This window comes from Lissotriton helveticus, chromosome 7 (assembly GCF_964261635.1).
Source record: "Lissotriton helveticus chromosome 7, aLisHel1.1, whole genome shotgun sequence".
NCBI classification, from domain to species: domain Eukaryota; kingdom Metazoa; phylum Chordata; class Amphibia; order Caudata; family Salamandridae; genus Lissotriton; species Lissotriton helveticus.
The window spans coordinates 591,799,978-591,814,193 of record NC_136068.1 but is presented as its reverse complement, the minus strand read 5'-3'; positions in this window follow the sequence as shown (position 1 = coordinate 591,814,193).

Below are 14,216 nucleotides of genomic sequence, written 5' to 3'. Positions count from 1 at the left end.
TCTCTGTCTGAGCTGCAGCGGGTGCTCCCTCTGTTCGAGCTGCAGTGTATGCTCCCTCTGTCTGGGCTGCAGTGTACGCTCCCTCTGTCTTATATGCAGTGTATGCTCCCTCTGTCCGGGCTGCAGTGTATGCTCCATTTGTCCAGGCTACAGTGTATGCTCTATCTGTCTGAGCTGCAGTGTACGCTCCCTCTGTCTCAAATGCAGTGTATGCTCCCTCTGTCCGGGCTGCAGTGTATCCTCCCTCTGTCCGGGCTGCTGTGTATCCTCCCTCTGTCTGGGCTGCAGTGTATGCTCCCTCTGTCTGAGCTGCAGTGTACGCTCTCTCTGTCCGAGCTGCAGCGTGTGCTCCCTCTGTCCGGGCTGCAGTGTGTGCTTCCTCTGTCTGGGCTGCAGTGTATGTTTCCTGTATCTGAGCTGCAGCGTGTGCTGCCTCTCTCCGAGCTGCAGTGTGTGCTCCCTCTGTCTGTGTTGCAGTGTATGCTCCCTCTGTCTGGGCTGCAGTCTATGCTCCCTCTGTCCGGGCTGCGGTGTATGTTCCCTCTGTCTGGGCTGCTGTGTACGCTCCCTCTATCCGGGCCGCAGTGTACGCTCTCTCTGTCTGGGCTGCTGTGTATGCTCCCTCTGTCTGGGCTGCAGTGTATGCTCCCTCTGTCTGGACTTCAGTGTACGCTCCATCTGTCTCAGATGCAGTGTATGCTCCCTCTGTCTGGGCTGCAGTGTACGCTCCCTCTGTCTGGGCTGCAGTGTACGCTCCTTCTGTCTCAAATGCAGTGTATGCTCCCTCTGTCCGGGCTGCAGTGTACGCTCCCTCTGTCCGGGCTGCAGTGAATGCTCCCTTTGTCTGGGCTGCAGTGTACGCTCCCTCTATCTGGGCTGCAGTGTATGCTCCCTCTGTCCGGGCTGCAGTGTACGCTCCCTCTGTCCGGGCTGCAGTGAATGCTCCCTTTGTCTGGGCTGCAGTGAATGCTCCCTTTGTCTGGGCTGCAGTGTATGCTCCCTTTATCTGGGCTTCAGTGTACGCTCCATCTGTCTCAGATGCAGTGTATGCTCCCTCTGTCTGGGCTGCAGTGTACGCTCCCTCTGTCTCAGATGCAGTGTATGCTCCCTCTGTCCGGGCTGCAGTGTATGCTCTCTCTGTCCGGGCTCCAGGTGGCTTCTGAAGTTAGGATGAAGGCTGCATGTAGCTGTAGCCCAGCTATGCTAAAGAGCCTGATTGCAGCGAACAGGCTATGATGAACTAAGCGGCAATGATGACGGTAAACATGCTTACGTTAAACTGGCTGCAACAAGCTGTTGGGAACTAGCAAAGTTACATATAAAGGGGTCCCAGTAGCAGAATCTCTTTAACACAGAGACAAAAGTCAAAAAATATTTAGAGTCAAACTAATAACACTCTATTCAATGAGTGATGTTATTTATTCACATCCTCAGTTGTAAACTAATTACGCATACATTTTTGAATTATAGAACACATAATTGCCCAAAGTGAAGGCGTGGGTGAAAAGGGAAAGGGGTGAAAGGGGTATAGTAATGGTGAGGGTTGTGGTGGTATAGAGAAAGTTTTGAAGAAATCACATGTGATCACATAAGTACATTTGTAAGTTGACATCACATGGGCATACTGTTATCGCCATCAATTATTTCTAAACATATATATGTGCTCTTATCCCAGTTATTTCAACACAGCCAAAAATGATCAGTTGCACTTGGGTAGGACAAACAAATATGTCGACGTTTCGACCCCAGGTGGTGTAGGATCACTTGCACCTTACTGCGGGGTCTTCATCAGGACTGGCGAAGGGAGGAATTCAAAGGGGTGGGGGAGGGCACCTTGGTCTCTGACACGACGCAGACGGTGCGAGATATGAGGCAGCTGACTGCATATGGCAGCCAGGAGAGTAAGCCAGCTGACTCAGACTCGCACAATCACAACCAATGCTGAGTGCGTAATAAACCGTAAAGTTAATCAATACAGCCTTAGCGTCCTTTCGCCTGCGGTTCACCATCCAACACGTCTCCCCGAACGCCGGGTGTCACATGAGCTGCTGACGCTATGACGAACTAGCAAAGGTCTGCTATCCGGCACCCATCAGTGGTGAGCTGAAAGGAAACTGACAATGAAAGTCTAACTGGAAACTGATAATGACGTCATAGAGAACTGAAAATGTTGGGCCAACGGAGTGAGCAATGAGGAGCTGTAATAGATGAACTTATTCCCGGAATTCTGTCATTGGTACAGATTTCCATCTATACGTGATTCACAAACATTTAAAGCGTAAGCATGCTACAAAGAACCGCAGTACTGTGCAAAAGTGCCAGAAAAATACAAGAAGACAGCAAGTGAGGAGATACAGGAAGGATGAGGGATCACTTCCTCAGGACCATCAGTCATATGTGCATATATGGCACAAGGCACAGATTTCCATGCGCATTCTGCCTCCGCTATGTTACTGTGTGAGATTTGTCAGCAGGGCAGACTTCTGCATAGCTGATTTTTGCATTTCTACGACAAACATAAATAAGCTGGTGTTGACTTTTCTTTTCCACCTTCAAAAAGCAAACATCTGTCTTTTGTGGCAGATGTCCTATGTGGGTTTCCAAGGTGGTAAACCATGTTTGAAGGCCCACACACAGAAATTGCTGGTGTTTTAATGTTAATGTTAATGTTAATGTTATTTGGTATTTGTTGAGCGCTCGTACGCCCGGAGGCTTCATGGCGCTATAGTAAGGAACAGGCGTAGCCATCGGAGGGTGGAGATAAGGCAGCTTAGTGATGCGCCTGACAGAAGAGCCAGGTCTTCAGAGAATGTCTGAAGCTGAGGATGTTATCACTAAGTTTCAGGTGAAGAGGAAAAGAGTTCCAGAGGACAGCGGCAAGGTGGTCGAAGCAGCTGCCTCCGAGACGCTTTTTCTTGTACGGAGAGATAGTCAGAAGGGCTTTGTGAGCAGACCGGAGGTTACGAGGGGGGCTGTATTTTTTAAATAGGTCTCTAATGAAAATGGGACCAATGTCGTGTAAAGATTTAAAAAGGATACACCCAGCTTTGAAGGCCACGCGTTGCTCGACCGGGAGCCAATGCAGCTGTTTCAAGCCAGGTCTGACTGATTGCCTTCTAGGAATGTTCAAGAGGAGTCTGGCTGCCTGGTTTTGAACCAGCTGGAGGCGTTTAAGCTCTCCAGTTTGGAGCCCAAGGTATAGACTGTTGGAAAAGTCCAATCTGGACAAAACCAGGGAAATGACAATCTGAGTGAGGGCAGTTTGGGAGAAGAAGCGGGCAATTTTTTTTATTTTCTTTAACTGAAAAAAACTGGAGGAAACAACAGCTCCAACTTGTTTTTTCAGAGAGAGGTCCTCACTAATGAAAATGCCGAGGCTCTTGACCGAGGATGATTTGGATGGGGGGGTGCCCATGCATGAAGGCCAGAAACTGGGGTTCCAGCTGAGGGTGCTCTGTCCTGGCAAGACCAGTTCGGTCTTGCCTGGGTTAATTTTCAGATGATTGCAGCTCATCCAACTCAGAATGTGGGACATGGTGTTTTGGAGTTCTACCACAGAGTCCTTGGTGTTTAAAGGAAAGATGAGCTGCAAATCATCGGCGTAATTGAAAATGGTGACCTTAGCGTGCCTGAGGGAGTACAGAAGTGGGCGCAGATACAGATTAAAAAGCAGGGGAGACAGCGAAGAGCCTTGGGGTACTCCACAGATGGTAGATATGGTAGGGGCCGTGAAGGGGCCTAGTCTGACCGATTGAGTTCGGTCAGTGATAAATGAACGGATCCAGCTCAGTGCAGGGCCCCTGAGACCTGCCTGTTCGACACGGTCGACCAAGATGGTATAGTCGACCGTGTCGAAGGCAGCAGAGAGGTCTAAAAGCACCAGAGCCTGATGGATCCCTTCATCTGCATTCCGCCTCAGGGTGTTCTGCACCGAGAGGATGACCGCCTCCGTAGAATGGCAAGGACGGAAACCGGCCTGATTAGGTGCAAGATATTCCGATTTTTCAAGGAATGTGGAGATGCTGTCGCATACATGAGACTCCAGAAGTTTGGCGCAGTATGGCAGCAGAGATATGGGCCTGTAATTGAGTGGGTCTAGTGGATTGGCTCCTGCCTTTTTTATGAGTGGAATAAGGAGGGCTTTTTTAAAGTTGTTTGGAACTTTACCCTGAGCAAGTGAACCATTCAGCATGGGAAGTAGACCCCCAGGGATGCTGGTACCTACTTCTTTCAGGATGTAAGGGGGGCAGGTGTCATCAGGGGAGCCGGATTTGATCTTAGAGAGAAGTTTAGATAAGTTGGTGTTTTCGATGGGGGGGTAGGAGTCCAGGGTGACAGGGTTATAAAAGATGTCTGAAAATAAAAAGGGAGGCTGAGTAGTGGGAATGTTTTGTTTAATGGCACAGATTTTGTCAAAGAAAAAAGAGTTTAAAGAATTGCAAAGTTCCTGAGTGGGTACTGTCGGGAGGGAGGTTCTGTCACTGGTGCTAAGATCTTCCACAATGTTGAACAGTTCTTTAGATTGGTTCTGAGCTTTAAGAATTTTTTCCGAGAAATAGTCAGTTTTGTGTTTTAAAATCAGCTTTTGATAGTTTTTGCGAGCCTTGCAGTAATTAGCCCTGTCCTGTTCTGAATAGGCTATGCGCCATTTTCGCTCCAATTGACGGACTTCAAGTTTGTGAGTTTTCAGAAGGGGTGTAAACCACCTATGGGCGTCATTGGGGCGGGAGCGAGGAAAGCAGGTACAGGGGGCGTGAGCGTCCGCAGCCTGGAGAAGCCACCCTGAGAAAGCCTCTTCCATCTTTTCAATGTCCTGATCAAACGGAGGAAGGGAGGAAGTAAGTGAGCCAATAAGAGCGGGGACATCAACGTTCTTCCACCTTCTGGTTTTTCCTCCTGGCATGGGCAGGGGATTTTTATTTCTCACGATGGTCATAGTAAAGTTGATCAGATAATGATCCGACCAAACACAGGGCATGATGGACTTAATAGCCAAAGGAATGTTTTGAGACCAGATTTGGTCTAGGCTATGCCCTTTTTCATGAGTGGGAAGGTGAATATGCATTTCTACGCCCAATGGCATCTCAGACGAGAACATAGGGATATATGCACTTTGCGCTTGTTGCAAAATACTGGTTGCAATTTGGGACCAGTATTTTTTGCGACCAGTAAAGATTCTTAAGTACTGACCTATGTACTAATAAGTTGGTTCTTAAAATTCCGAATCTTAGTGGGTCAGAACCCAACTTCCCTTATGAATATTAATGAGATAGGTCACACATTCCAACTCACTCTCATTTATTGCCATCAAAGATCAGACGGATGGTTGCCTGCTGGAGTAAGCAGATCACCATGTTTGTAATTGCTTTTAAATGAAGCATTACTTTTTTAATGCAGCTCATTCTCCTTAAAACATTAATACATACCGTAAGTTATCGGTATTTGAAAGGGATGCCCTAAACATGCCCCATCCAAATACCGATTTGGTGTGGTTTTCTTCAGCTCATTTAATGATGCAAAGAACCTTTCCCAAATAGTTAGATCTTAGTACATTTGAAAAAGGGTTTTACCTGCCTTCAAAAACCGTCTGTTTTACTGAATCAGAGGCAGGGCCGGACTGGGAACCAAAAAAGGCCCTGGCAAAGTGGGTGTCGCCAAGCTCTTTGCCAGGGCCAGGTTTTTCGGCCTATTTTGTTACAGGGCCGATTTTGCAGGTACGCTGCAAAAACCGCCCTGAAACAAAAAAGCCCCCTAGGGGCCCAAAACCGGCCCCCACCCGTGCGGCCCACTGGGGGATTGCCCAGTGCCTGCTACGGCCAGTCCGGCACTGATCAGAGGGTCTGCGAAGGTTTCGACCCTTTGTACATCTGCCCCATTATTTTCTGCAAAGTGTTTCCTTGAGAACCATTTCTTAAGGTTATGCTCCCTCTGTCTGAGCTGCAGTGTAAACTCCCTCTGTACAGGCTGAAGTGTATGCTCCCTCTGTCCGAGCTGCAGCGTGTGCTCCCTCTGTCCGAGCTGCAGTGTGTGCTCCCTCTGTCTGGGCTGCAGTGTACTCTCCCTCTGTCCGAGCTGCAGTGTATGCTCTCTCTGTCTGGGCTGCAGTGTGTGCTCCCTCTGTCTGGGCTGCAGTGTATGCTCCCTCTGTCCGGGGTGCAGTGTATGCTCAATCTGTCTGGGCTGCAGTGTATGCTCCCTCTGTCCGTGCTGCAGTGTGTGCTCCCTCTGTCTGGGCTGCAGTGTACTCTCCCTCTGTCCGAGCTGCAGTGTATGCTCTCTCTGTCTGGGCTGCAGTGTATGCTCCCTCTGTCTGGGCTGCAGTGTGTGCACCCTCTGTCTGGGCTGCAGTGTATGCTTCCTCTGTCCGGGCTGCAGTGTATGCTCCCTCTGTCTGGGCTGCAGTGTATGCTCCCTCTGTCTGGGCTGCAGTGTGTGCTCCCTCTGTCCGGGTTGCATGGTATGCTCCCTCCGTCTGGGCTGCAGTATATGCTCCCTCTGTCTGGGCTGCAGTGTATGCTCCCTCTGTCCGGGCTGCAGTGTATGCTCCCTCTGTCTGGGCTGCAGTGTATGCTCCCTCTGTCCGGGTTGCATGGTATGCTCCCTCCGTCTGGGCTGCAGTATATGCTCCCTCTGTCCGAGCTGCAGTGTCCTTGAGAACCATTTCTTAAGGTTAAAAAAGGAATATATGGCACAGAGTTGTCATGAACTTCTCTATTTTCACACAGATTTTCCAAGCCAAAATGCTTTGTGAACCAGACAAAAGTTGTCAAACTTGATGTAAAAGCTGCAAAAAGCTGCTTTCAACTTCATGAAACTTGGAATGCTTAAACAAGCAGTTTGCAACAGCTTTACTTTCTGGTAATAAGTTTCACACCCCTCAGTGCAATGCTCGTAGTGATCTGTTCTATTTTTCTCACACTTAAAGTTCTACCACGCACACTCCAGAGGAGGTAGCATGCCTCAATCTTACCCCAGAACTCCTCCTTTCTCAGAATGGACAGGTTGCTTCTCTGTCCCTTTCAACCCAGAGGTTAAATTGTCTCAGAATGGATAGGCTCTGTGTGAGTCTCTCTCGCCCTCTACCTTTCCCTAGGGTACAGCAGAGTTCAGATGGAGAAAAAGAAATTTGGAAATCTTTGATTTTTTTTTAACATCTTTTCCAGGTGTTCAACCACAAAACGGCTGCTGCTAATTTTTAGGTCTTGCCTGAGAGAGCACAGTGCTGTTGTATTGTAATTGTATTTATATAGCGCTTAGTACCCCTGACGAAGTATCAAACCGCTTCGGCGAGTAGCACGCTACTCCGGAATCCAAAACGGATTAGTGGTGGTTTGGTATAGGGAAATTTGAGTTAATGCGAGGGGTGGCCAAGTGACTCTGTTAGTTGGATGGAAAATGATAATGGAGGGCTAGATGAGGCAAGAGTCTGGGAAGTGTTTATTGGGAGGTCATACTAGTAAGATGAGGTTTGGGATGAGTAGAAGGAGAGATGGAGGGAAGAATCTCTAGAAATAGATTAGGGAGGTCATAGTAGTACAATGAGGTTGGGGATGAGTCAGAGAGTCGAGGTAGAGGATATTTTGAGTTATAGGGTGAGACATAGGGTAGTGCATCAGAGAGAGTCAAAGATGTTTTTAACAGTAGGAGTAAAGTAATAAGTACATAGATACATAAGTACATATTTGTTGTACCTTGAATCATCTCCTTAGCTGCTCAGCCAGAATGAATGTGATGTCTGCTGGCTACCTCTGGTCAACTGTGGAACTCATTTATTACAATATTCATATCAATAAATACACATATCCGGATATATACATATAAGCAAGTTCTATTGTGCTTTAAAACAAATCTAAAAAGCAGCTGAAGCCTGTGCAGGTAAGAGCGGTGGAGCGGTGGGGCCGGATGAGGGTAATTTCAATAGACGGTGACGAGGGAAAATTAATTATTTATTTAATTTTCTCTTGTGGTCGTCGGACGAATCCCCAACCCCCCCAACCCGGCCCCACCGCTCTTACCTGCATGGGCCGTGGCTTTTGGTTTCATTTTGCTGCTCGCTCCACATGGCTCAGAGGGCTTTAGGAGGACTTTGGTTTCATCCCTTTAGATTCCATACACACCAGAGACTTTAGCTTCGAGCCTACACGTAACGCTCGCACGCTGTCGTTTCTTGTCAACTTCATTTTCGAAGAGTTTCAAACAATTTCATATTACGTATTGCATTTCTGCCAAACACAAACCACCAGTCTAAACTGACCTACTGCTTCATCTGCAGGATTATTGACCAGGATTTCTATATGTAACTGAATAATACGGAATAACGTAAAGATGCGCTGTTTTACAATGTATACATGAAAACATCATATGTTTAATTCGACAACCGGCTTCAGTCATTGCAGTTAGTCTCCCCTCCTAACCATACAACAGAAATGTTGGTCCTAGTGACTGACAATGTGTGCATTGTGGCCCAACGCATAATTTGTAATTGTACAGATCTCAGTGTGAAATGAGAGATAATCAACAGCTTGAGCGTGACTGACACTTTGCACATAAGAAACACGTCATGGAGTGGCGGTAGGCCGCATATGACTGGCAGATTGTAAGTAACTGACGTGGTGCTAATTATTTACAGGTTGCACATGACCGGCAGTCACATATGACTGACGGGTAATGCCAGATAGTCCACGTGATAATAGAAGATACAACGGCAGTCATTTTCACTTCCTGAAGAAATGCTGTACATACTTGTCATGAGGTCACACCGAACTTCAAGTAGAGGGGTGGGGCAATATGTTTCCCAATTCGCTAATAGCTATAGAGTAAGCACATTTTCGAACAGGCATGCAGAGGTTATCTGGAAGAGTGCTTAGAGTCAAATTCTAAAAATGGGTATTGGCACAACATTACCCCTACCTCTCAAATGTTGCCTCAGCATAACGTGTATGTATGTGTATATATATATATATATGTACCAAAAAATGCCCAGCATTTGAGGCCGCACAACACTGCGATGAAGGAAACATCCTTAATTAGAAGAAACAGGCAGCTTCCGATTCCGTAATACATCCTGTGGCCTGACGCGTTTCGATGGACTTTCACCATCTCTTCAGAGGCCTCGTGAGCAGGAAAAAATGACGTGCATGACTCGCCGCCCATTGTATTAATTGGCTTCCGAATGCCGAATTTGTTGCATTTTGGGCAGCGTAGTCCATTTAAGCACTATTTATCCCCTCCAGTGGGTAACATGCCCACGATTGATTGCAGGATAAATGTTTTTCAAGCCCTCCATTAGGCTTCCCGAATCGGACTTTGCCTATTAAATTACAAATCACAGTACCATTTACAGGGGGAGGGGTTCCCCCTGTCCGCATCCATGAAGTTCTTCGGATGGTGCGATCCCTCTACGGCGTGAAGCAGCCGTATAAATATGTACCAAAAAATGCCCAGCATTTGAGGCCGCACAACACTGCGATGAAGGAAACATCCTTAATTAGAAGAAACAGGCAGCTTCCGATTCCGTAATACATCCTGTGGCCTGACGCGTTTCGATGGACTTTCACCATCTCTTCAGAGGCCTCGTGAGCAGGAAAAAATGACGTGCATGACTCGCCGCCCATTGTATTAATTGGCTTCCGAATGCCGAATTTGTTGCATTTTGGGCAGCGTAGTCCATTTAAGCACTATTTATCCCCTCCAGTGGGTAACATGCCCACGATTGATTGCAGGATAAATGTTTTTCAAGCCCTCCATTAGGCTTCCCGAATCGGACTTTGCCTGTTAAATTACAAATCACAGTACCATTTACAGGGGGAGGGGTTCCCCCTGTCCGCATCCATGAAGTTCTTCGGATGGTGCGATCCCTCTACGGCGTGAAGCAGCCGTATAAATATGTACCAAAAAATGCCCAGCATTTGAGGCCGCACAACACTGCGATGAAGGAAACATCCTTAATTAGAAGAAACAGGCAGCTTCCGATTCCGTAATACATCCTGTGGCCTGACGCGTTTCGATGGACTTTCACCATCTCTTCAGAGGCCTCGTGAGCAGGAAAAAATGACGTGCATGACTCGCCGCCCATTGTATTAATTGGCTTCCGAATGCCGAATTTGTTGCATTTTGGGCAGCGTAGTCCATTTAAGCACTATTTATCCCCTCCAGTGGGTAACATGCCCACGATTGATTGCAGGATAAATGTTTTTCAAGCCCTCCATTAGGCTTCCCGAATCGGACTTTGCCTGTTAAATTACAAATCACAGTACCATTTACAGGGGGAGGGGTTCCCCCTGTCCGCATCCATGAAGTTCTTCGGATGGTGCGATCCCTCTACGGCGTGAAGCAGCCGTATAAATATGTACCAAAAAATGCCCAGCATTTGAGGCCGCACAACACTGCGATGAAGGAAACATCCTTAATTAGAAGAAACAGGCAGCTTCCGATTCCGTAATACATCCTGTGGCCTGACGCGTTTCGATGGACTTTCACCATCTCTTCAGAGGCCTCGTGAGCAGGAAAAAATGACGTGCATGACTCGCCGCCCATTGTATTAATTGGCTTCCGAATGCCGAATTTGTTGCATTTTGGGCAGCGTAGTCCATTTAAGCACTATTTATCCCCTCCAGTGGGTAACATGCCCACGATTGATTGCAGGATAAATGTTTTTCAAGCCCTCCATTAGGCTTCCCGAATCGGACTTTGCCTGTTAAATTACAAATCACAGTACCATTTACAGGGGGAGGGGTTCCCCCTGTCCGCATCCATGAAGTTCTTCGGATGGTGCGATCCCTCTACGGCGTGAAGCAGCCGTATAAATATGTACCAAAAAATGCCCAGCATTTGAGGCCGCACAACACTGCGATGAAGGAAACATCCTTAATTAGAAGAAACAGGCAGCTTCCGATTCCGTAATACATCCTGTGGCCTGACGCGTTTCGATGGACTTTCACCATCTCTTCAGAGGCCTCGTGAGCAGGAAAAAATGACGTGCATGACTCGCCGCCCATTGTATTAATTGGCTTCCGAATGCCGAATTTGTTGCATTTTGGGCAGCGTAGTCCATTTAAGCACTATTTATCCCCTCCAGTGGGTAACATGCCCACGATTGATTGCAGGATAAATGTTTTTCAAGCCCTCCATTAGGCTTACCGAATCGGACTTTGCCTGTTAAATTACAAATCACAGTACCATTTACAGGGGGAGGGGTTCCCCCTGTCCGCATCCATGAAGTTCTTCGGATGGTGCGATCCCTCTACGGCGTGAAGCAGCCGTATAAATATGTACCAAAAAATGCCCAGCATTTGAGGCCGCACAACACTGCGATGAAGGAAACATCCTTAATTAGAAGAAACAGGCAGCTTCCGATTCCGTAATACATCCTGTGGCCTGACGCGTTTCGATGGACTTTCACCATCTCTTCAGAGGCCTCGTGAGCAGGAAAAAATGACGTGCATGACTCGCCGCCCATTGTATTAATTGGCTTCCGAATGCCGAATTTGTTGCATTTTGGGCAGCGTAGTCCATTTAAGCACTATTTATCCCCTCCAGTGGGTAACATGCCCACGATTGATTGCAGGATAAATGTTTTTCAAGCCCTCCATTAGGCTTCCCGAATCGGACTTTGCCGATATATATATATATATATATATGCAAATCCACCCTCCAACAACGTGAAAGGAAGCAGCCACAGACAGGGAGAATTCAGATGAGGCTTTTTATTGGAGCTAGGCAGCATAGGCGTAATGCATTTCGGTTTATTTTCCTTCTTCAGACCCCTTTATGCTGCCGCGTTTCATGTTGGTGTGACCCAGTTCAAATGTCCGTTATTAAAGTCCTACACGCCCCCAAACCATGTGATCATCCGCCTTGTAGTAGCACTTGCGACACTACAACTCCCAGAAGGCTGTACTCCGGATTGGCGTGATGTTGGGAACCAAAGTCAAATCTTTTCGTTCTTCAGCGTTTGTAGGCTGGGCACACTTAGTGAAAGAGGCATTATGATGTCCTGGCCCCTTGAATCTCTGCCCAAACGTCCCAACCCGCAGCGCGTCTTCCAGCAGGGGCAAGGATCGGTGAGATTGCACCGACTCACCCGTGCAGTCACGGTCTGCTTGCAAGCAGTGTCCTTCGCCTTCCGACGCTATGTTGGTGGACTGCCTCAAAGCCCATACCTGGGCATGTTCCATCCGCTTTCGCAGTCACCAGTGTAAAAGGCAGTCTCTTGAAAGAACGGGGCTGCTTGACGTGTCCTCTGGCTGACACGGAATATGCAAATCCACCCTCCAACAACGTGAAAGGAAGCAGCCACAGACAGGGAGAATTCAGATGAGGCTTTTTATTGGAGCTAGGCAGCATAGGCGTAATGCATTTCGGTTTATTTTCCTTCTTCAGACCCCTTTATGCTGCCGCGTTTCATGTTGGTGTGACCCAGTTCAAATGTCCGTTATTAAAGTCCTAAACGCCCCCAAACCATGTGATCATCCGCCTTGTAGTAGCACTTGCGACACTACAACTCCCAGAAGGCTGTACTCCGGATTGGCGTGATGTTGGGAACCAAAGTCAAATCTTTTCGTTCTTCAGCGTTTGTAGGGCTGGGCACACTTAGTGAAAGAGGCATTATGATGTCCTGGCCCCTTGAATCTCTTCCCAAACGTCCCAACCCGCAGCGCGTCTTCCAGCTGGGGCAAGGATCGGTGAGATTGCACCGACTCACCCGTGCAGTCACGGTCTGCTTGCAAGCAGTGTCCTTCGCCTTCCGACGCTATGTTGGTGGACTGCCTCAAAGCCCATACCTGGGCATGTTCCATCCGCTTTCGCAGTCACCAGTGTAAAAGGCAGTCTCTTGAAAGAACGGGGCTGCTTGACGTGTCCTCTGGCTGATGATCCAGCGCTCTCACCAAAATATTGCACAAATGACACTATCTACTACCAACAAACTTACAATACAACACTAGGCCCATATCAACATTAGAGCGACTGAATCATGAGGCGATAAGATCTAAATATAGTTGTTTAAACTATCTACAATAATCAAGACCAGCTTGTCATTTTAGAAAGTTTATTTTAAACACATCTAGAAAAACTTAGGTTTTGGTATTTTATTAAACAAGCATTAGAAAATGTCATAAAGAAAGATTTATTCAGTATTAATAAAAAGAGCATAAATCAAGAATTATTATTCATTAGCAGGAATAAGTAAAATTAAGCATTTCCAAAATCCTAACTATCTCTCTGTCTCTACCCTCATCACCTAGTAATAAAGTAATTAATACAAACTCTTGTCCTCACGCGTAAAGTCCATCAGCATAACATCGTCCTCCAGATTTCTCGAGCGTAAGCCAACTATCTGTTCTCTGAACCCATTCTTATACCCTAAATTAAGCTGAGCTAACTATTTTTCACATTCCAGTAGACGAATTCTAGTTCTCCATTGGCTGAGCCACCTCGTACCACAGTAAACTGTGACACCTCCTTCTTACATGCCCGGGCAAATTCACTAGTTCATTGTTCATTTAGAAGTCTTGGCAGTTCTTCCTTAGGCTGCTACATTTTGTAGCGAAAGCTTCCTTTTAACCTTGAGCCAGTCAGCTCTGAACTCCCGTGGCACGTTAGCAAACGTTAGCAAATTTCTCCAAAAAGTCATCTTTTTAGCAGTTCATTCCAAAACCTTTCAAAATAAAAGCTCAGAGGCCTTTTCCATCCTTCTCGGAATTATTTTCACTTGAGCCATTTTCATCAATAGGCCTCTTTTCAAAGAGCGTCAATTTTCTGCGCCACCTCTCCTGCGCCACTTTTAAAAGTGTACTATTTTCCTGCAGCCATCTCTAAGCTTCATTTGTAAAACTATTATATAAACAAACACAAAGAATAATTAATGAAAGAAATACAGTTTGTTCTGTTGCCTCCCATCATTGCTAATAATTAACCCATTAGTCTAAATTACCTAGCAGTAAAGCACAAATAAAGCAGCATTTTATATCTACCAGTCTTCATGAATCCATAAAACCTTATGTGCACCTAGAATAGTAGAAATGACATCACATATACAAGGGAAGCAAAATAAGCACATGCCTTTATTTTAAAAACAGCTGCTATTAGTTATGACATGACAATAGACAAGATTAATGTATTATTTTCCACATACATGAGAATGCAACATAATGCACATTTATGAGCACACATGTTAGTTTCCCGCGTGTTCTGTGAAAATGCAACTTTAAACTAGG